This window comes from Diabrotica undecimpunctata, chromosome 1 (assembly GCF_040954645.1).
Source record: "Diabrotica undecimpunctata isolate CICGRU chromosome 1, icDiaUnde3, whole genome shotgun sequence".
In the NCBI taxonomy this organism is placed as follows: domain Eukaryota; kingdom Metazoa; phylum Arthropoda; class Insecta; order Coleoptera; family Chrysomelidae; genus Diabrotica; species Diabrotica undecimpunctata.
Genome location: NC_092803.1, coordinates 44,838,001 through 44,859,412, shown reverse-complemented (window position 1 = coordinate 44,859,412; position 21,412 = coordinate 44,838,001).

The following is a 21,412-nucleotide window of genomic DNA, read 5'->3' as shown; positions in this document are numbered from 1 at the left end:
TGTTCGACTGGAGACCATTTGCCAAAAATGTCTAACAGTAGTGATAAATATGTAATGGCAGTCAATAAAATAGTGTGAGGTAAATCAAAGTATGTAGCAGCCCAGAAATAAAAAATGAAACAAGAAATAAAGTTTTCGTTTTGGGTGTAAACATCAGTCACTGCAAGTATTTACCTTTTTGTTAAGTATCTTGCAACATCAGATTTAATACCTGTGCTGAATATTTCCGTATGGTGGTAAATACAAAGTAGGAAAAATATCTGTAATTATTTTTACTTTCTTCTACGTGTACCTAAGGGGAGTTCAGTGTTACAGTGTTTTTTTGATGAAGTATAAGACCAAATCTGTATATAGATAGTAATAAGAGAAAACTACTTACCTACATATCATGATTTGACAATGACCAAGGTAAATTCTAATTTTCCATTTTTTTTAATAAAATGTATTATTGAGATCATTCTTAAAACAAATATTTTACCAGGTCATCGAGAGAAATAAATAACCTTTTTTAAAAATGTATTCTAGAAGGTATCATTTTATACTGGACATTTTTGTTTGTAAGTTAAAAATTATGTCCGGTTAAATTGAATTTTTATATGATTTAATTAGTAATAAGTACTGCCAGTATGCAACAACCTTGTATTTGACATTAATTTATATTCTTTGACAATTTTCCTTTCTTTTGGTCCACATATAAATAAATTATAACAAGTTTGCTTAACGACTATATAAGATAAGTTTGATTGTTTTTTGTCTTCTGGTCATATGTATATATTGGCTTTAAAAAGAGGTTAAATATATTAGTTATATTTTATCATAAGATTCCGAGTTTTCCTTGTCATTAAAAAAAATAAGGTGGCGTCATTTTTTCCTTTTTATTTGGTTCAATTTTGTTTTTCAGTTAGTATGATTATCTTCTTTATTTCCTTTCTGACGTCAGCATCTGTAGTCCCACGTCCAAACTCTCGCCGTTGTGTCCTTCAAAACACCTATATGCCTTGCATTCGGTTACTACTAACACGCTTCAGGTTGTCAGTCCATCTGGTTGGTGGGCGTCCTCTATTCCGTAGTGCTTCTTGTCTTGGTCTCCACTCGACAATACGTTTTGTCCATTGGTTGTCTGATAATCTGGCGACGTGTCCTGCGCAATTCCAATTTAGACGCGATTTTTTTCGATAATACTTACCTATTTCATAATCATCATTTTAAATTCCAAACAGTTTCTAGTGGAAGAGAAAAATAAATTGTTAATTATTTTGCCTATTATGTATATAATTGTGTTGAAAATTGAAACTAAGCCAGCTGAATTACACAAAAGTCGTTAAACATAAATAGTTTAATCTCTCGAATTAGTTCTAAACTTAATTAAATTTAAGTTACTTAACTGGAGATATGAAGTTAGTTACCTTCCCATCTTAAGTTCTTTTTAATTCTTTAGAAAAGTTTGCCGCCGTATAATTAACTGCCTGGTGGTTGTGTATTTGTTACAAAACTGTTATTTGTTATTTGTTTTCTTCAACTTAATTTACCAGACATCATAAACATCATTAATTATTTACTGATTTGCCACCAATACTTTATTTTGCTTATACACAATTGATATGTTAAATGGTTTTAACTTAAACTACTTAAACTTAAATGCTTTTACTAATCAAGCAATATTGATGAGATTAAATAAATCAAAAATAACCTCTTTAAGGTACGAGTATTATTTAAGAAAGAGAACAGACACGGGATCTACATATTATATTGTATTAGATTTTGTTTTATTAAACACCCAATTTAATTTGTAATTCTGTAATAATTCAATCTGTAAATTTTACAATATTATTAAAAGAAAGATATTAAGAAGGATATTGAGACCCATTTGCGACAATGGTATGTGGAGAGTAAGGTTCAGCCACGAGATATACCAATATTACAAAGATTGCGCTGGGCGGGTCACCTTGTAAGAATGGATAATAACAGAACACCTAGTAGAACGCTTAGTGGAACTATGCTTAGACGTCGACCAGTAGGAAGACCAAGGAAGAGGTGGATAAACGAAGTGAGCACCGATGCTAAAGAGATATTGAGAGTGGATAACTGGAGAAGAGCAGTCAAGGAAACCGGAAGTAGAATAGTAACAAAAAATATGGCGTCCGATGCGTTATGTCTCATTGCTACTGAATATTACTGAAATATAAGATTAAATCAAAACAATTGATTTAATAGAAAATATTTTTTTTAGAAATTGTGTATCTAGTTTCGCAAAACAATACATAATTCACAATAATGTTCCCTCAATTTCACCTTTAAATTGAGGGCAATTGTCTTATTTTTTTTTACTTTTTATGGCCTTAAGTGAATGGTTTTCTTGTTGATCTAGATTATGGTCTACAGGAAACAGGACTCCACTTTCTTTGGTGATGTTATGAAATACTGCTGTATTGCCTTTCCACAACATTGCGAGTTCGTATAAGAGATTCATTATAAAGATTCTCTGCTTCTGTTCTAGCATCTTTTTTAGCCATGTCATCAAATATGATTTCAAACTCTCACCACATAGACCAACTAACCAACTAAATAGTACAAACCTAACAAAGTCTCCAGCTTCAAATCATTGTATGCCACTATTACTAAATGTTGTTTGATCATGTACAGAACCCAGTTATTTTACAACAATATTTGTAATTTTTAAACTAGTCACTAGGCAACTACTCATTTTTTGGACATTTACTGCAAATATTATTTTTCTGAACGATATATTTCTGCGTTTGGACCTCCATAAGAATCTGTTCGTATTAAAGTACAAATAACTGCAGCTCTGCATCTTGGAAATCATAGAATGCTATAAAACTCTTCCTCAACTTGAACCTTTTAATCATTTGTTTGATATGTTTTTAATTCTTGAAGCTGTTACCCTCGATATACCCATGTAGCCAACTGCTGATATTTTCATTTTTTCAGAAGCAAAAAATATTAATGTTAAAAATAACTGTTGGACTGGTGTTATAGCTTCTCCCATAAAAATATGTGTTGATTACAATATTATCTCTATATACATTAGAACATTAATGTTGGTTGGTTTGAGTTTTTAATGATTTTTTTATCCGAAAATCTTAATCTGATGGCAAATTTTATTAATGATATTATTTACCTCTTTATTACAAAGATTTATTAAAGGTTCGATCTGTTCAAATAAAGACATGTATCTTTTGTCAAAGGAAACCTTTCAAAGAAATATAAATCATCCTATTATTCTAAGCAATTCATTCTTTGGCTGTAAACTTTTGAGTGGCGTACATATATAAATTAATTTTTGGATTAATTCGAACTTGAAAAAGTTATCAGCATCATTTTAAATTCGAAAAAAATAACATTTTAAACAAACTTAAAACAAAGAAGATTGTCAGAATTTTGAGGTTATCGGTTATAATGTATAGTTCACAGATTTCTACCATTTAACTTGTTGTACCATGTAACCAACTACTAAAAGTTGTGTCGTAGTAAGTATTATAAAAAGTTACACTTTAAGTGGACTTTTAATTTATTTAATGTTCACTTTAAATTGATTATGATATCGGGCATTATTAAACAGACGATTTTATATTGTTATTAATTGTATGGGGCATTTATGACTTTTGACATTTATGATGAATTTTGACGTTCGAGAATTGTTACGAATCGAATTTTAGTATCGATCTTTTATTTTTCTGTTTATTTTACTATCTTTTATTGACAGATATACTTTTAATTTTACTTTTCATTTAATGTCTGTATTTTATTAGTTATTTTCCATGCAGTTTTTAATTTAAACGTACTTAGAAGGCATATATGATGACTAGAAACGAATTGATCCAGAGTAGTGAATCGATGTGAAGACCCGCTTTTCTATGAGGCTACTCGTGACGACGCCATCTTGTGACGCTAGCCTCAGCATTTCACTATAGAGAAAAAAGTAAAATACAATGCCAGTATAGAAGATGGCCATGAAATATAAGAATGAATGAGAAATTGTTGTAACAGTATCTAAGTTTGTATATCGAAATTTTTTAAGAAATATAATGCGAACATATTGTAATATTATTATTAATCTAATTTATTGTTTTTATTTATTATTAAAGGTTCTATTTATAACACTTACAAATTTATTAAAGTCTTTATTACTAATTTATTTCACACTAATAATTATATAATTTATCTACATTTATTATAATACGTGCGTTACATTTTAAAAACTCGACGCGATGTTCAAAAACTAACTGTCCTGTTTACAACAAAATTACTCTTTAAATATAAAATGCCGTTAGTTCCGGAATCGCCGCGATTCCCCATCGAAGAGCCCAGAAGATCGCTCATACTGGTTTTATTCGGCCTGCTTCTGGAAATTTCAAGTCGTGGGTGACTCATCAGAATTCAGGTAAACAGGTCTTTCAACTGAGCGCCGAAATAACTAGAATAGAAAAGAATTAGTCATAATATATTTACAGTTTTATACACCATAATATTTATCGTAACAATATTTTTATTATATTTAAACATATCAAAATTGTTTTTGAAAAGACCCACTGTTACGGAATTTGAACTGAATAATGATCTCTAGAATGTGATACCCCTAGGAAAATAAATGAATGTTTCCATTGATTGTCATCGCATAACTGAAAACTTTCTTTTTACTAGTGTATAAACTTCCTACATCTATTAAAAACCGCGTGTATCGTTGCTTCGGAAACAAGAGAAAGCGAATCAAAGGGCATTAAATGCACGAGTGTCGTGTTTAAACATCTACCTTTGACAATATAGGATGTTTCAGACAGCGACAATGATGACATGATTAAGATCCTGACAGTAACAATGAGTTATCTCGGTGTCAGACATGACCCAGAATGGCATTGAGAGGTATTTGCGAAATGGGAAAAACATGACTATTCTAGGGATGGATGGCTTCACATCATTGCGACATAGCCCAGTTTGTTAGGAGAGGAAATAAAACAGAGTTTGATGAATACGAATATGCTAAATATCCTTCTGTTTTAAACCATAAAAATTATACCAGATGTTTTAAAGGTATTAAACCAAATTATGTTATGAAGAGAATATAAACGACGTTTAGAGCTGATCGATTTAAACGAATTCGTTGGAAGGATCACCAAAAATAACCCGATAAGAAAATACATAATAACGTTCTCGATGATATACAATTTAAGATGAAGAAGATATATTTAAGATGTATCAAAGTGAAAGATATTTAAAAAAAAAAAAATAATGAAAGAGATTACATATAAATGAATTGACGAATTAAAAAAATGTAGAAACCTAAACTAAATGTATCATTAAAAAGTGTCAGGACGCACTATTACTTTCAGGAAACGACTACCCTACCTGCGCAGTGTAACAGATATGACACGTCTCGATTTTAAAGCAGTTATTTTTAATTTAAATACGTTTAAAGGTTGGTAAGGATAATGTGAATTAGATGTCCGTCGTTTTCCCCTTTTTGTTTATTTGGGTATTTGTTTGATTTTGATACAGAGTATTTAAAAAAATAATTTTCGAGGCTATTTTGTCATTTATGCATGTGTTTTTATTGCTTTGTGACAATTAATCACGGAAGTGATAAACAATTAGGACTTTTCTACGTAGTAGTATTTTGTTTTTTAACTGAAGGTGAAATTAAATTTAAAACATATTTAAACTTAATCCAATTCATTCTAAAATATCCATAATATTGTTCATCGTCATCAATTAATTCTGTATAAAGTCCGGTATTTACATTCCTTCTTCCTTTCTCTTAGCATTGGATGTACTTCAAACATTCTTTTTAACACAGTTTTTCATTCTTCATCGTTAAGTAGAAGAGCAATTGCACATAATTTTTGTCGAGAAAAGCGAGATCATATCTTCACCGAACCAAACTGAAACGTTCTATGTATGAAAATGTGAACGCGCAGCCCAATTGCTGGAGTGGAAACGCTACGTGCCGGAAACTATACGTGCACGATAATATGCCGCGACCTTTAGTCTAAAGCTATTTTCAATGAAATAGCGGACCGTATCGGTATTACACGATTAGCACGTGCGGAAGCTTGTACAAATAATTTGGTTTTGTGGGTTTTATTTACAAGTTATTGTGTTGCAATTTGATCTATTTTGTATAAGGTAGGTATATTTTCTTTCAGTTCAATATTCTTAAAAGACACACTAGTCAGATTCCCGCTGAGAACGGAATTGCAATAGGTTGTTACATATCTAACACATTGCGCATGAGAGTAACTATTTAAAATATTTGTGGGTTATTTTTGAATTGCTTGTGATTGATCAAAATATACCTTTTTATATGCAGGTTTTTCCTTGTCTCACCGCTTCAAACCTTTTACTCAAAAAGAACTTAAGGAAACAATTCCCAATTTGACGGATAGTGAGGACGAGTTTGGTGGTGAACTGGATGAACTAGAGGATGATGATAATGACCTAGATGTATCACATATGCCAGTAAAACTAGAAGATGAAGTTGCAATACAACCAAAAGAATCAACCAGTAGTGAGTATTCAGATGGTGAAATTAATTCCGTGAATAATACTGACGATGCTCCATCTATCTCTGTCATTGCGAGATACCAAAAAGGCAGCACAGAAATTGAAAGAAAAGTATTCAAAAATAATATGGTGTAAGAAAAATCTAATTCTGAAGATTTTTCAGTTTTCACGGGAAAATCCGAGCTACCTGAAAATATTCTTAACCTCTCAACACATTATAGCTTCTTTCAAGTATTTCTTTGATGAGAGTCTTTTTGAAAAAATCACCACGGAATCTAATTTGTATTCGACACAAACTAATCCTAGTAAACCTGCTTTCTTAAAAAAGATTCGAAAAAATTCTCCAATATTTACATTTTAATGTTTATGCGCCAGGCTAACAGTATTAATTTTTCATTGAAACGAGGAGGACCTTCTGATTAAAGCAATGAGAAACTGTTTAAAAAAAAAAGAAGAAAATCGGCAACTGTAAGTTTTGTACCTCCAAGAGACATCAGGACTGACTCCATTGGTTACTGGCCTACATATGATGAAGCCAGACAAAGGTGTAAATTACCAACCTGTAATATAGTCTAGATCTGAAAATAATTAGAAGTCTCTACTGGAATCAGACAGCAAATCTCAGAGTTGAAGGTGAACACACTATGTGAAAATCATCTCCTCTAATCTTCAATCTGTACTCTGAAAGAATATTTATCGAAGCTTTGCACGAAACTGAAAAAGGTATTCTACTAAATGGTTGCCGGCTAAACAACATCAGATATGCAGATGACACCATAGTATTTGCGGACAACTTAGAAGATCTACAAGTTCTTATGAACAAAATCACGTATTACAGTCAACAATATGGACTCAATATAAACGTTAAGAAGACAAAGCTTATGATAATTAGCAAGAAAAGAATAACAGAAGGTCAACTCTACGTCAACCAATCCCCTGTAGAAAGAGTGACGCACTACAACTACCTCGGCACCATAATAAATGAAGAATGGACCAACAACCAGGAGATTAGAGCACGCATCGGAAAAGCTAGATCCACCTTCAATCGGATGGGGGCCTTCTTCAAGAGTCACAACCTCTCTCTTGATACAAAAGTAAGAATGCTGCGATGCTACGTCTTCTCTGTCCTTTTTTATGGTGTTGAATCGTAGACCTTGAACGAAGATATGTGCAGAAAACTGGAAGCATTTGAGATGTGACTATATCGGAGAATGCTTAAGATCCCGTGGTCTGACCGAGTCACAAATGAGGAGTTCCTCAGAAGAATGAATAAGAATCGAGAAGTACTGACCACCATCAAATCTCGAAAGTTACAGTTCTTCAGACATAGTATGCGAAATGAATCCAGATATACTCTCCTTCAAGCCATCCTGCAAGGAAAAATATTTGGAAAACGAGGTCCAGGAAGAAGAAGAACATCTTGGTTAAAGAACCTCAGAATCTGGCTCAATACAACATCTGTGCAGCTTTTCCGCGCTGCTGCAGATAAGATAAAGATTGCCATGATGATCGCCAACATTCGTAACGGATAGGCACATCAAGAAGAAGAAGAATATAGTCTAATTCATAAAATATTCTAAATGTGGTATACATCTTAGTTTAAACAAAAATAATTTGCTGCTTTGTCAACTTTCAAGAGAATCAAGTTTGTACCTTTGATGCGCAATGTAACATATCTGTCACAACATTTTTGTAAATAATAAACTATTTTTTGCACAATTTTTTTTTTGTTTTTTCCTTGTTTTGTAGATACAATTAAATTGTCCAGATTTTTTTGGAAACGAAAGAAAAAGTGTAGGGTCAATAAGAAACTTTTATTTTCAGAAAAACAAACTTCTCAAAAATAATTTAAAATAACCACATCTTAACACATCATACAGAACAATGTAAACTCTGAAACCAGAATTACTGAATCATCGGCATCTATTAGAACCAAAAGTGCAATCTGCGATATCAAGTTTTAAAAAATAGTTATGCTCTTGAACGCGATAACTTAAATCCGGAAATACTTGATGATGAATAATGAGCTGAATTTAACCTAATCCGTTTAATGAGCTTCGTACCCAAGGTGTTCCTGAAAATGGCACCACAGGCGGATATATGATACATCTGAAAAGAGCACGGAATACACTCAGTTTGGTTTAAAAAACAACTTGGGAAGATAAGAACTACTATTTCGAATTCAGTTACTAGTGCAAAAATGCTATGAGCAAAGAAAGGACTGTTTTTGCTTACCATCGATTACCAAAATTTATGTTTGTTTTATAGATATCGATTATCTATTGATACATACTAAGGATATGCAAAAGATGTAGCTACTACTTAGGCGATCTCATAAGTACATAGACTTACCGCCCGATGTCGCTAAAATCGCAAGAGAAATCTAGTATGGTGTAATACTTAGACAAGGAAAGTGAGAGAACAGGTAACGCTCATTTAATAAACCTTTGAAAATTGAAGCCAGTTTCGATGTGACCGCCATGTTTTGGTGCCTGTACGTTTCCCATTACTACCTCTCGTAGGATTACCAGGTCTACTGATTTTTCAACTTCAATTTACTGATTTACTGAAACACTGTATCGATCTACTAAAAAATATGTAATGATCAAAATCATGTTCAAAAAGTGATCATTATACCAGTGTTCAATTATAAATTTTGAAAAAAGTCTATTTATTGATATATATATCCATTCTTCTCAATCTACTGAAGAAATAAAATATGATCTGTTAACCTTTCTGGTGTCAGTTTAGGCTTCAGTAAATTCCATACGATTACGCGTCCCCTTTCTTTCCTTGTCTAAGATGTAATACATTCTCGTAGACAGCTAATGTTAAAATTTGAGCCGAATCGAACTCAGTTTTGTTTTGACCACGTGTGGAAGTAGATTCTTGTTTTTGGAAAGAAAATCGTGCTAAATCAAAGAACGCTTGGATGATTTAAACGGTAACTATTCTCCTTCTATGGCATCAGTCAAAAATTGGTTAAACGGGTTTTTACGTCGATTTTTGATAAGCGCCTTGGTGCCTCGAAAATGGCTACCACGGGGATCATGTAAAAAAAAATCCACGATCTCGTTTTGGCTAAACGCCGTCTGAAGGTGTGCGAGATAGCTGGGACAATAAGTATCTCAAAAGATCACGTGGGTCATATTTTGCATATTTTGGGTATGAGAAAGCTGTCGGCATGATGGGTGCCACGTTTGCTCACTCCAGACAACAAGCGCAACCGTGAGACCATTTCAGAGTAGTGTTTAACGCTGTTTAAGAAGAAGTTTCTACATCGTTAAGTAACCGCCGACGAAACATGGGTCCACTTGTACACACCGGAGAACAAGAAACAGTGGAAGTAGCCCGGCGAACGTGCTTCGAAAAAAGCGAAGGGTGTCCTATCGGCCGGAAAGGTGATGGCGACCGTTTTATGGGATTCTCAAGATATGATCTACGTCAACTACCTGGAGAATGGCAAAACGGTCAAAGGGCTCTACTTTCCCAATTTTTCCCAGAAAAAGTGCTCTTCCCCCATGGCATCGCACCGGCTCACTCCTCCGCCGGGGCCATGGCTAATTTGGAATTGGGCTACGAACAGCTGTCTCATCCACCGTATTCGCCAGGTCTGTCCCCGTGCGACTTTTTGTTTCCAACTCAAAAAAGTCACTCACAGGGCAGAAATTTAAGTCGAATGAGGAGGTCATCGCCGCCACGAAAGCCTTCTTTGCAGATCTCGAGAAAACGTATTTTTCAGACGGGATAAAGAAGTTGGAGCACTGCTTGGTCAAGTGTATCGAGCTAAAAGGAAACTATGTTGAGAAATAAATCTCCATTTTTCCAAAATTTTCGTTTTTCTTTTGTAGGCTACTTATCGTAACGTCCTAGTATACTGAAATCGAAAGGCAAAATTAGAGATTACCTACTGTCTATAAAATGGTATGTAAGAACGAAAGATAAGCTTTAAGATCGAGAACGAAATAGACAATACGAAATACTTAAATTAATTGCAAAAAACAAAAGCGCGAAAACGTCCATCGGGTTGATGATAGCCCTCGATTTCTTCTTTCGTCCGGTTTTCCTTGGACTACTAATCTCTTCATATTACCGGTACGTGTTATGTGTGGGAAGAGAGTTGGTATTTTGAAAATACGAAACTGGAGAGACGTTGTGGATTGTTGAATCTAAAGACCACATCCCAAATGCATGATACTTTTTCTATCTACTGTTCGGATAGTCCACGTTTCAGAGGAGGCTAAATATTAGGAAATCTAATGTTCGTAAACCAAAATAGACTGGTTAAAATCAACATTAGTAATACTACCAAAATACCTAATTCCTCCTAATGAGATAAATTTACAGGACATGTAATAATCAGATGGCTAATAAGCAGTTCGGTTTTAGAAAAGGGAAGGGAATACGCGAAGCTCTTTTTTTATTTAATCGTACTAACATTAAATTTCGAAAATTTTAGATATTTTGAAAACTTGCCATTTCTACTTTTGTTATTATATGATTATTTGTTAATGAATAATTTGTAATATAATTTCTTAATCTAATTTAGTAACTTTAAGGTAATAAGCTATTGATTCAACATACAATTGATTTTGTAATAATTAAAATAAAAATAAATGGAAGTTATTAGTGTAAACCTGTTTCATTTTCCAGTTTGAAAATTATTTTGGAATGCCCATATCGCCTTACAATACTGACGCTATACTTTCTATAATAACAACATTGTTCCTATATGTGTGATAGCAACCATACATCTATTTCAAATTTAATACAATAAATTGACAAAAACACCATATATTAAATCCATTAAATGTATTTAATAAATCCGTTGTCCTTGAATATTTGTTTTGTGAAATTCAAATGGTGGATGTGACTGGTTGTCCCCTTTTGGGGTCTTTTTGTGCCTCTTCAGGATGTGTTTTCGTCATTTGTGTTGGGTGTCCTGGTCGTGTTGGGTTGATGATCGGTCCTGCGAAGGGTTGATCGTAGGAGAAATGGCTTGGAGACGGTTCCTTTAAGAACCTACCTATAGATAGGTATAATGAAGCAATGGGATCGGAGAACCACAGAAAACTGATCTCTCGGTGTACGTATATAAAGCCCGGAGTGAGTGATCTATTTACTAAGTGCAAGAGCAGAAAAAAGATGTGTTGTTCTCAGGGTATCTATACGGTGTGTAAAAGCCAAATGGAATAATTTCATTATTTAGGTTACTGTACATATTTATAAAAAATACCGAAACACGTCAAATTTAAATTATAACTTGACATTCTTTAACGTGAAAATGCAACCCCTACCATCAACCCCCTTAGAATGACAGGTACAACCCTTAATTTTTAAAATAGGAAGTTTAGGCTTGTGATATATCGTTTGAAAGGTCTTTTCATTCTCCATTCTAAAATGTTGTCGCTTTCAAGTTTATTAGGATTAATTAAGATAAAATAAATTAAAATCATGTGGTTACCGAAATTCGCTACAATACAATCAAAAAACTAAAATGTAATGCAAAACGTAATAAAATGTAGAACACGAACAAGAACTATGAATGTTAATGAAGTAGATGTTCAAAATGTTCACCGCGAACATCTTGGCAACATCCTAATCTCAAATAAAAACTGTCTTCTAACATTATTTAACATAACAGGTGTGATCGACCTAATCGCAAGCGTTATTCGTTTTTTTAAGTCATTTAAATCAGAAGGTTTAGTTTTGTACACATGGCTCTTCACATATCTCCATAAAAAGAAATCTAATAATGTTAGATCAGGTGATCGCGCTGGCCATTCAATCGATCCTCGCCTCCCTATCCACCGATTGGGAAATATTGTATCGAGGTACTGCCGGACATTAAGTTGGTAATGTGGTTGGAATGACATCATTTTGAAGTAGTGCCAAATAATTGTTGCCATTCAAGTTGCCCTCAATGAAAAAGGGACCAATGATATTGTTTCCTACAATCCCTGCCCAAACATTAACCTTTTGAGGGTATTGAGTGTGTTCTTCTCTCATCCAGTGAGGATTTTCCGTGGCCCAGTAGCGTCAATTTTGCCGATTAGCATGACCGTTAAGTGAAAAAGTACACTCATCAGAAAACATAACATCTTCTAATTGGATAATATTGTTATCCAACATGTCCATCATTTGCTTACAAAAAAAAGTTCTCCTATCAAAATCGTCTTCCATGAGCTCCTGAGTAGGTATCATCTTATAGGGATGCAATTTATTTTCTTTTAATATGTTTACTATCGATGTATGGCTAGCATTGAATGTAGTGGATGCCTGTCTACTCGATGTATGTGGAATTTCCTGAAACTCAAGCAACACATCTAATTTGAGTTCATCACTCAGTGCATTGGCAGCTGCTTTTTTTATCTGCCGTACATGACCAAACTCGCGAAACTGCTTCTCTATTTTACTTATTGTTCCTTGAGATATAGGCGGTAAATTAGGAAATTTCTCATGAAATAGGCGAGTTACTTCCTGTTGTGTTCGGGTGTTATCTCCGTAACCAATCATTTGTAAAACTGTTATTTTATGCATTTCCGTTAATCTAACCATTTTTCAGAATTGAATTGAACGAACTTTTTACTTAAATTAAAATACTGACAACTTAAATAAAACAATTTACTAATGTGTGTTAAAATAACGTTGCCACGGAAATTCTTTAAAGTTTTTTAATTGTTACCATCTAAAAACTACATTGCTATGGTTTTTGTTCGCTTTCTCATTATCAAGACCTAAACGGGAAATAAGTTTTGAGTATATTTTAGCGAATTTCGGTAACCACATGATTTTAATTTATTTTATCTTAATTAATCTTAATAAACTTGAAAGCGACAACATTTTTGAATGGAGAATGAAAAGACCTTTCAAACGATATATCACAAGCCTATACTTCCTATTGTAAAAATTGGGGGTTGTACCTGTCATTCTAAGGGGGTTGAAGGTAGGGGTTGCATTTTCACGTTAAAGAATGTCTATTCTATTAATTGAGGTTTTTTTCCTGGTTTTTCCCTCATAATTTACTATGGAATCACTAACAGGAGAATTTTACTGTCATCATGGCATGTATTTGTCTTTTTAAAGACGAATTACATGTTATGATCTTTTCTGACGGATATTCTCAAGTTAAAGTTGATTTCATGTAATCGAATGAACTATCTTATAAGTAAAGTCGTCCCAGGAACGCAACTCAACAATATTGACAATATCATTTTAAAGTCGTCTACTTTAAAATGTGTAAGGTATGTCTGAATTGTCAATATAGATGAGTCAGATAAAATTAAATTATTAGAAGAATTTTTCACTAAGTAACAAAAAAACAAAATTTGTTTAATTTACTAATGTTTGTATTTTGAGAACGATTTCCGAAGTGGAAATTGAAACGTCAATAAACGTATTTTAACCTTAAAAAAAAAAGAATGTCAAGTTATAATTTAAATTTGACGTGTTTCGGGATTTTTTATAAATATGTACAGTAACCTAAATAATGAATTTATTCCATTTGGCTTTTACACACTGTATATTCGTCGGGGAGTTCGTTTTTGTAGTAAGAAAAAGAAATTTGTGTTTAGGATGTCTGACTAATACGTACCTATGGATTTTTAGATGCATGCTTTTATATCTTGTATCTAGCATTAAACATAGATTGTTATAGTATTTTTTTCTAGATTAAATATATTCGATACTCCGTTGTGATTTTCACAAAAGTTCCATGCACATTTCGGTGAATCTTAGAGCCTAAAGACCGATGAATAATGAAAGTTTCTCGCCGACGTTCCAAGTTAATAACTGTAGAAAAAAATGTTTAACTAATTGAACCGGATTTTAATTATAACTTTTTCGTTACTTTCCCGCCAGTGAAATTAATTTTCTACCCTTTAAAGCCGTTCCAAAAGTTTTCCGACGGATTTCAGGTTGTAAATAGCTACCAGTTTAATATCTTTATCTTCGAATTGCTTTACTTACAAAAATGAAAGTAATTAATACAAGCAAAATGAATGCTTAGGGCTAAAGAGGTCTTTAAAATCAGATAGCGTTCTACAAACCGTAACAATGAGTGGAATGGACGGACCATCTGGAATCAATAGAAGTTTTCCGAATTTAATTTTTGAATTGATTGGGGCGAAAACGAATTTGGAAATTATTTAAATCGGCGGAAAATAATGATGATTTTGCGATTACAGTCCCTACGGATGTTTCCAAAGGGGAGAAGCACCCCTCTTCTGTTTTATCGACTAATATAAAAAAGCTCGTAATTTTTAAAATAAAAAACTGTAATTTAAACACAATTTTTGTTGTTGATGGATTCCACTTATATTGCTCAAAGTGTTGCTGTCGGTTAATTTTGAGGTGCCCTCTGTTACGCATGACAATCGAGAATTATAAAAAATGTATTTCTAACTCTTGGAGATCTGGTTTTATCATGACTGTTCTTCTGGTATTTTTCAGCGAAATTTATTCGCAACGCAGAAAAAGTTAATGTTTCTCGTAACCTCTGGTATGTTTTGTCACACTCTGAAGGCCTTTGGGTTCTATTTGGTCATTGTATATGAAACTTAATAGAACTTGTCTGGATAATGGACACAGATGTGACCAAGAAAGACCTAAAACGAGTTGATCAACGGGGAAACTTGTCCCACCCACCACAGAACTCGAGGAACTCTATTATATAATGTTTCAAGGTCAGTGAATACCATATAAGCATTTGTTTCTTTATTTGTATATTTTTCCACTGCCTTATAATGAAAATTGCATCTGCTTTTGCATAAATCCAAACTGATTTTCTGACTTCCGGTTTCTTTACATATCCGTCTATCAAGCTTTTTTTTATTCTCTAATCTGATACAGGTAACATGATATAATGGGTTATTCTAAGTTGGTCTTGCTAATGTTTCTCCATTTTTCTCGAACTTCTGTCAGTTTTGCATATCCTTGTAGTGAAACATAGTGATCTGCCTCTGGTTTTTTTTACGTTCCATTCCACCTTGTATTGTGAGTTTCTCAATGCCATTTTTTCAAAAGGCCTGTCCAAAATAGGCTATTGGTTGCTGTTATGTGTCTGTAATATTTTCTTGATGTTCAGTTATTCTAGTATTGTCAAATTTGTTTTGCGGGCTGTCCAAGACATTATCAGCATTCGTTCCCAGCAGAACATATCTAATGCATCTACGCTCTTTTTATTGATTTCCTTGCGAGTACAACTTTTCCGATGCATATAGTAGAAGATAACTGGAAATAATAGGCATCTCATCATTCTGATTTTAGTCCCTACACTGATTTCATATAAAGAACAAGACATACTAATGGACACATGAGAAGAGCAGATTTTACATGGTGGATATAAAATATTTCTGATTTAAACACAAGAAAGCCCTGGAAAGAGCAAAAGAAGCAGACCCCAAAGATTATGGAGGGATGAAGCGGACGAGGCCATGGAAAAAAACACTGGAGGCGTTGGCTGAAAGGAAAAAGACGGCTTTCATGGTTTCAGATTTTTTTCAGCTTAACCATCCCCCAGTGTTAGTTATCATAGACCCCAGGTACACTAGGAGGCTTACAACTCTGTTTTTACTTATTTGTTTAGTTGGATTTGGTTGTTATTCACTCTATTTATTACCATCGTCCTTGTCGTTCGTTTTGAGACCTGTCTCTTTGCTGATGCTATTTCCAATAATTTCATTGCCAAGTTGGCGAGAATGGTTATATTATCTGAATATTGTAAATTAAACATTGTTTTCTCGCCTATGTTAACAACGTCGTTCTATACATTAGTGGCCTTCCACATAATCCAATCCCCATATATGTTTAATAGGATTGGACTCAATATATGGCCTTGCTTTAGCCCCTTACTGACGTGAAAACTTTTATTTATTTCTCCATTTACTCAAATTAATTGAAGTTGTTCTTATATAGATTCATGATCAATTAAATCAGATAGTATGACTCTTCCATTTCGATGAAAATCTGCGACAACTTCTTGCAACTATCCAAATCGAAGGCCTATCTACGGAAGGAAAGTGTATCAATATCTCCCATATTTTATGGCGTTACTAAGTAGTTTTATAGCACTGTAGTTTGTATTTTGCGAAAATTATATTTGTCTCGTACACTGGAGCTGAGGTACCACTTCTCCATTCTTTGGTCTTTGACCAACTTTTGATCATAATTATATTAAACAAACCTATAATCCAACTTGCACTGTCTCTCCAAACGCTGGCCACACCTCCCTAAACATTTGATCTGGTTCAACTTATTAAACCTTGAACGAGTTTAGACCACTAGACTTTGATCGTCAGGTCTCCGAAAAGGCTACTTAAAATACTAAAAAGTACAAATTGCATCTATTAGGGTTTATCAGGTATGCTAGTGCTATTATTACGTATGCGTGGCTTAAAGGAGTATATAAATAGAGCTTACATGCCGGTTACAGGAATGTAGTTACATTTATGCTATGTTATTGTATGATGGCCACCAGCTTCATTACACATCGAAAATTGTGGGATGTTTCTTGAGGAGGCAGTTAGGAAATAAACTATTGTTGTTAACGTATAGGAAAGAACTACTAATGTTGTAAAAAGTTATTTACATTATTTACTATTTTCATACTCTTAGACTTCCAGGATTTAAAGATCTTATTGTAATTTTTTTCACCTGTATATGTGCTAAGGTATGTAATATGTAAGGATGTTGCTTATAGTTCGACGCTTATTCAAAATAAAAATGTAGCGAAATTTAACATTAGCGAAAACTTTTAAAGAATTAAAAGCGGAAATAGTATGAAAGGTTTTTTAATTGGCTAAACCGTTTTATTCCATCCAACGCTGTGACGATAATATTTAATATTTTAACAGATACGATGAAACCTGAAAGCGCAGGCAGATTACTTTGACGGTTGTCGTTGTACTGACAGCAATGTTTTGAAAACTGCGACGCGAGCTTTTTTGTACTGCCCTTTTTGGATAAAGTGAATTAACAACTTTAATTTGTATAATGTTTGCTTGAAAGCCTGAAAGGCAGAGACTTAAAACGTATTCTCCGCGGTGTTTTATCATTTATTTTGTTATAAGAGCAGTTTAACTGTTTCAGAATAAAGTTGATGTTGAAAATAATTTAGCTTTTTGTTTCTGCATTACAAAGCCCAGTAAAATCTTCGCCTACTTTTTAGTTTTTTAAAGATGCCAAAAAATTTCTAAAAAAATACGTTGATGTGATGTTGAAGTGAGCTGTTGATCTAAAAAAAAATCGAAAGATCAAAACTAATGAACGCAATTAACACTTTCGCTGCCCACAACGTTCCTGATCGTCCTCACAGTTCTTTCCCCCAAGCCCATGACGGTTTGTAACGTCATTGAAAATTTGATGAGGATGAGAAGAGGTCTGATGGTTGAGTTGGGTTGATCGAATAACAAATGCGATAGTTTTACACCGAATGAAAAAGAGCACAGAAATAACAAAAACAATAAAAATTCGAATTTTACAATATTTCGACAATGTCATGAGACATCCAGAGAGGTATAACCTTTTACACGGGGTAATACAGGGCAAGATACAGCAGAAGAAGAGGCCCAGGCCGAAAACGAACATCCTAACCAAGAATTCTCCGAGAGTGGTATCAAGAGATATCCACTAATCTGTTTCGAGTTGCCGTAAACAAAGTTATTATTGCCAATGTGATCGCCAACGCTTGATATTCGGACAGGGTATTAAAAGAAGTTCATTACGACTATATTTTTTAAGTACTATGTTTGTGAAGGTAATGTTACAAGGAATTAACCAAGCAAGGACCTAGAATCGCAGAAAGCTCTACAATAAAATCTCGCTTGCAACTGAATAGAAGACAATATGTATATGAATTTTTCTGTGTAGCTAATACACATTCATTGCCAGTACAAAAACAATAAGCGAAAAACAAATATAAAATATATTGTGGAGTCTATCAAACCAAAGATACTTAATGTTTTATCGAGGCTACGATTGTTTTTAAATCCTTGTTAACCTGATTATCCCCTACCCAGCTATACAAAATGTATGCCTCACAAGCTACAGTCAAAAAGTGTTTGATTAATATTCATTGGCTTTCGTATCAAATTTCAATATATTGACATGCTGGCGCTGCTAATTTACTGCTAAAACGAATTATTTCAGCTTGTTTACAACCAATAGAGTTCAATATTGTTCCGAATAATTAACTCAAAAAATGTTTTTGTGACAAAATTTCTCAAATATAAGGAATTAAAAAACGGTGTAGAAATGATAAAAAGGTTTAAATTAATGGTTTGTAAATATACTTAAGCGTTTTTTGTTTATTACAGAAATAAAGAATTATATATATATATATATATATATATATATATATATATATATATATATATATATATATATATATATATATATATATATATTTTGGGGTTGCAGTCATTAATAGGGCAGGAAAGTGAAACTCTTTGTTCTTTATCTAGCTTTCGCAAAATTTATTTGCTTCTTCAGGATATGCTAAAATATGGTATCAGTAAATACAATGAAATTAAAATTAAATAGCATTGTATAAAACTAGTATAAAAACTTACAACATGAGGTTAATCCATTAAATTTTCAAATTTACAAAACATTAAAACTTAACTTATTAAAATTATCTAGTTATGTAAGTACAATATTTTAATTTTATTTAATTTTGTACAAATTCATTATGACATTGATTATGTTGATGTTTGATTTATGTTAAAAAGACACTCGTTTCTGTTTATTACATTTTTTGTTGTTGATAACTAGCTCTTGATTGTTATTATGGTTACGTACAAAGTGGCACCAAATATGAATATTTAAATTTTTTGAAATTATAGTATTTATGGTCAGAAAATCTAATATTATAGAAAATTATAGTATTAATTTTCGTAAGACAGAATGTAATTAAGTATAGATATTGCTTAGTTTATCAATATCAGTTTTTTTATTAACGCATTGATATTTATTTATGCATACCATTTCTAAGAATTCTCTTTTATTTAATTGGTTTTCACGTCTTAATATATTAGTTTCATTGAAATTAAATGCATGATTTTTATTAATTGCATGATCTATTAATGCACACGTATTTTTATTATTTCTAAGGTCACTTTTATGTGATGTTAGTCTGCCTATTAGATTTCTAGATGTGTGTCCGATGTATGACTTATCACAATTTTCGCATGGTATTATATAAACTACATTTGAGCTTTCCATAACGCTAATAGGTGATTTAGTTTTTGTATACAATGATGCTAACGTTTTAACATTTTTAGTTGCAATTTTAATATCAGAATAGTTAGCAAAGACTTTAGTTAGTTTGGGTGTTAATGTTGTTATGTAAGGTAGTGATGTGAAAGTAAATTGAGATTGCACGATTTGTTGATTTGGTTCTCTTGTTTGATTCATGTCAATAAAAATTTGTTAATTATTTTAATTGGGTATGAATTCTCTAATAAAATGTCTTTAAGTTCTAATAACACTTTGTTGATGTTATTGATGTGTGATAATTTGACTATTCTGTTTTTTAAAGCCAATATCAAATTTATTTTCATATGAGGTGGATGTTGTGAATGATAATTAATAAATCTGTTACTAAATAACGTGTCAGTCAATAATACCTAACTAGTTTATATATATATATATATATATATATATATATATATATATATATATATATATATATATATATATATATATATATATATATATTATGTGTGTGTGTGTGTAAAACACTTCTGGTATATTTACTTAAAAATTAAATTTAAAAATCCAAAGAATCAAGTTTAAAAAGTTTTCGGATTAATAAATCCATCTTCAGCGAACGTTGTAGTAAAATAACCTAAAAACCAAACAGTGGTTCGGGTTAAATGGATTAAATGATATTTAAAATTATTAAATTATCTGGCAATACTTAGATTACCTACAGGGAACGTAAGTCCCTACTCGAAATAGTTTTTTAAATCCGAAGTGTAGGAAAGTTAAATGCCAACTAGTTTATAATTTAACAGATTGTCAGATTGATGCCAGATAATTTTACAATTTTAAGTATGGTTTAATCCATTTAAACCCAACCAGTGTTTGGGTATAACCTAGTAGTAAATGGGTGTGAGGGAAAGATTAAGGAAAAGGAATCCTGGAAGAAGAAAATGCTCATGGGTAAATCTATGGCTATAATATACATGGATACACATTCACTACTAAGACTAGCACAAGATCAATTTGCCGTAATTAGGGCCAACCATCAATAATGGAGAGGGCACGAAAATTTCAAATGGACCGTTTGTCCTAGATATCTGGATTTCTAAGTAAGTCTATTATCAGTGTCGGAGCTACGTTTGTTACTTGAGTTCTAAAAATATCTTTTCCGTTGTCGTTGATGACGAAATATCCTGCAGTTGCAAACAATTAAAACTCTGTACGATAGATACACTCTAGATATTAGTTTCACTTTTAAAAAGCATATGAATTCAACCAATTTCATAACTATGGAAGGAGATGAAAAATCAGAATAAGAATAAACAAAGGCAGAACAGCTACACGAGCTATGTTCAATGAAAATGAACAATCATAAGAAAAAAAAGATACATGTCAACAGAAGTATAGTTCAAAGCTTGAACGATGTATCACCAATTAAAGTATGAGAATGAACAGAAATAATGATTCTGTATAGATTCAAATTATGTTATTAGCTGTGACTTATAGCAAGGTAAGTAATTCACCCTTAATCATTGAACAGAAAAATCTATAAAACTATAAATAATTTGCTACAATGTTAATTTCTAAATACACTAACCATCTTAGGTGAATTACCTCGCGAACTTGAACTTTAAATATTTACATCATTCTATCGCACGTAGTGTTTTTTATATTTATCTATAAATGATGA